At 36.7% G+C, this 3,952-nt stretch overlaps 1 pseudogene across 1 annotated transcript; it reads right to left on the minus strand.

The window, feature by feature from the left end:
• Window positions 1-1,133: 1,133 nt before the first annotated feature.
• LOC147819749 (uncharacterized) lies at window positions 1,134-3,757 on the minus strand (annotated as a pseudogene). Its single transcript, XR_015436662.1, has 6 exons — window positions 3,750-3,757; window positions 3,147-3,505; window positions 2,651-2,803; window positions 2,078-2,328; window positions 1,658-1,756; window positions 1,134-1,265 (listed from the first exon to the last, which is right to left on the minus strand). The product of XR_015436662.1 is annotated as an uncharacterized LOC147819749 (transcript).
• Window positions 3,758-3,952: the final 195 nt, after the last annotated feature.

The following is a 3,952-nucleotide window of genomic DNA, read 5'->3' on the forward strand; positions in this document are numbered from 1 at the left end:
CCGCATAAAATGTAAACACTTTTAAAGAACACACAAAGTGTCATCGGCTTCGACCATGTCGTCGTCACAGCACAGCTGGAAGAAGGACATAAAAAGGAGAACCGTGTGCTACAGTAGGTGTAATTTTAAACGTGTGCTTTCACATTTACTCATTTGGCAGACGTTTTTATCCAAAGAGACTTACGAGTGAGGGACATCACTGAAGCATCAAAACTATGTTTCGCAAAATATTAAGAAAACTGCATTTAAATTTACATCAGTGGTGAATGTGATCTTGGAAAGGTGGCGAGCAGTGAGCAGAGAAAAGCCTCCAGTTCCCACACTAAGGTGAAAACTGACTTCTGCTTTGAACACACAGACAAAAGTTCATTTCAATCTAAATATAAATTGATTCTTTAAACAAAACAAAACTCAATTCTCTACACTGTCCTGTTTGGACAGTGTAGAGAATTAAGTTTTCTCAAATAACTGCAACACAGTGTAGTGTAAAGATAAGTAGAACAGATAATATAATATTGTAGTTTGTAGCATAAAATTGGGGTAAAACATTCAGCGTTGAAAAAGCACCAAAGATTTTTGTTTTTCGAGGACTTTTCTGGTTTTCTGTCACTGTCCATTTGTTTGAATTTTTCCAGCAGTGCACCTGTGAACTATGGGACACCCAACTGTGCGGAGAGGACTACATGAAAAATTACATGAAAGCAATAAATAAATAAAACAAGGAGCTGACCGTTTTTGACATTTATTGCTCCCAAGAAGCTTTAAAGAACACAAAGGGAACAGCTGAAAAAATGACATGCAATACCTTATTGATTGATTTTAGAAGACACGCAGGAAGACTTTCATCTGTTCTTTGATGACAGATCATTACTCATTCAAAAATGAGTTGTGGATATCAGGGATCCAGCATTGGTCATTTAATACAAAAACAAAGGGTGTCTTTGAGGCTGCACAATCAGCAGAGTGCTGAGACTCTGTCACCTCAAACTGTCATGCATTCAAAGCTTCCTATAAAAGCTTTAAAAGATAGCGGCAAAATAAATGTACTAAAAGATAAATGGTATGCAGAAACACTTTTTTTTTTTTTTTTTTTACATAATCTGCTTATTCACTGTATAAAATAATGAGAATTTTGACATTTGAAGAGCAGAGTTGCACATATTGGTTATATAAAAGCTGCATGTATGGTCCACACGAGAATGTAGTCTTCCATAGTGGCATCCATCCTTATTTGGTTTTTGTTGATTTTGTATTTCTTTATAGATCTGTGAATAACAGTATAATTATCCCTTTAAAAACTGTAGAATAAATCCTTAAACAATTCAATATTTTCAATTCAGAATTAACATTTTCATTTTCCTATAAATGGAAGATGAATAGTTTGAAATATTTCCCAGTGATCCAGTTCCAACACAGCAACACAACAGTGAACCGACTGACAAATTAAGGTGGACTTAACTCCTTAACAGTGCAACATTATTGATAAAACTAAAATGCTATATACATGTTGATGCATCAGCATTAATGATTTAATTTTTCAAATCAAAAACATGTTGTCAGATGGTGTTGTACTGAATCCTGATTGATTATTATCTCATGTCATGACATCAGAATGCATGTGTGTACAGAATTGAACATTAGAGTAAAAAAGTCTTACCCTTGGGTTTCCTATAGCAACACAGGAGCAGGAGAATAATGAGTACGACTCCACAAACCAGCCCAATGAGCAACGACAGAAGAAATAAAGGTCCTGACACTGCCATAAAAAATATTAAATAATAAGTATAAATACATGTTGTGTTTTTATGCAGCATCACCATTCACCTGCACTGTACACATCTACAGCTTACACACAGAAATATAGGAACACGGATGCAAATACACACTGGCACAAACAATGGTTTACTTACCAGTATATCATTCATTTGATTTCCAATAATTTACTTTTGTGTATTTTTACATTTCATTTCCTGTATGATTTTATATTTCTCCCTTAAAAACCCGTATGTATGAAACAAGTTCTCCTACACAATTTAAAGCGTTTCAGTTTCAGAGGAAATCGTTGAATTGTACTCACATTTTACCGACATCCAACTCTGCTGTGATTTTTCTCCCGAATATTCACACCTGTAGAAGTCTTCATCCGACTTTGACACCGCACTGATATTCAGTTTCACCCTGGTGTCGTCTTGGATGATTTTGTCACTGGGATAGAAAACCATGCGGGACGGATACCGCGGCCTCTTTAATTTCTGTAATTTGCAGCCAAGAGTAACAGACCCCCCTCGGTCACAGGATGGGCAGGGCTCACCAGGATAACACCTTTATCTGTTAAAAAGTCAAGCTCAGAAGCTCAGCTTTAATTCTGCTGAAACTCTTCTATTTTTTACAGCTATGTAACTTTTATTACAACTTTTAAAACGACAAACAGAAATCAAAAAATTAACTAGATGGATGGAAATGTAATTCCTAGGAGACAGGGCTGCATCAAGATTTATTTTGCTGCTCGATGGTGGTGATGAAGACTAGACTATATAATTATAACAAGAACAAGCATTTCATTTTCAAAGGAGAATAAATGAATGAGCCTAGTTACAGTAGGTTGAGTCTACAATAAGTCTATTTAGAAAAGAAATTCATAAAAACTTACCATGTACAGTGATGTTGACTGCATTGCTGAACTCTCCTGATTCAGATTCACACCAGTACACTGCATTACTGGGGTTGTAAGTGTCAGGACTCACTGAGAGAGACTGATGGATGAACATCTGGAAAAGATATGAGTTCAAACAATTTCTGTTTTGATTTCATCTCTAGTTTGGCGATTTAGGGACAAATGAAGAAAGAAAGATGTAAGAACAGATGGAAATAAGGAGAGCAGGAAGTTCATGTTCTTCATAGTCTTCAATATTCACACAAATACTGTGTCAGTATGACAGGGGGTTCAGGGGCTACGCTGATGTAAAAGAAAATCAGCCTCATCAAGTATATGTTAAAATCACTGAGTGAGTTGGAAACTACATGTTTGGACTGGTGATGGCGTCATTGTCCTCAACATAACTTGATCACAGTCAAACAGCTGAACAGACTGACTCGGTGACAAAACATCTGCTTCTTTAAAGAAAGAAATTAAAAGCCAAACTCACCTGCAGACCAGACAAACTTTGGTTCACTATACATAGTGTAAATCACTGGGTCTCCTCTTCCAGCTATACACACATATCCTGCTGTGTGTGTCTAACCATGGACGATGTAGGAATCCTGTTCAGTCCCACTGCTGCTTCCAGGGAGCAGCTCATAGCTGTAGGAGTCATGTATATCTGACCATGTGCTAAAAATTCTCTGGTCATATCCGTAATCATAATTGGTATTGTCCGTTAGATCAGTCCCACTGCTGCTTCCAGGGAGCAGGTCATAGTTGTAGTAGTGGTATGATCCATCATGAACAACCTTGTACCAGTAGAACCTCCATCCTGCAGATGGATGTTCAACCTCAACCTTCAAGCTTCATCTAAATGCCGTCAAGAGGCGGGTTCAAATCCAAAATAAAAAATAAGCAAACATTCTCAAAATTCATTATAGTGATAAAGAAACAGTCATAGTAACATCTCCCAACAAACACTGTGCACAGTAGCCTATGTACAGTCTGGAAAGGTAACCTGTGTTTTGGTCTTAAGTCTCAATGATCATTGTGAAACTGTGCTGGAACAAATATTTATTGATGCATAAAGGATCAACTGAACTTCCACCTGAACATCCAGGTGAAAAAACCTGCATGTAGTACCTAGCGATTCATTTTTAGGAAGACGAAGAAAACAGGATGTTATGTCGGATAAGAGTTTATCGCATACAATAAATTAAATGTTATAAACAGATTTAAAACTTTAAGTGACAACATACAGTGCATAGATATTAAAAGGGCATATTATATTACTCGTACTCGTTGTCTCCC

This window comes from Seriola lalandi, unplaced genomic scaffold (assembly GCF_002814215.2).
Source record: "Seriola lalandi dorsalis isolate HSWRI2012SDOR001 ecotype SW California unplaced genomic scaffold, Sedor1 jcf7180002049840, whole genome shotgun sequence".
Classification (NCBI taxonomy): Eukaryota; Metazoa; Chordata; class Actinopteri; order Carangiformes; family Carangidae; genus Seriola; species Seriola lalandi.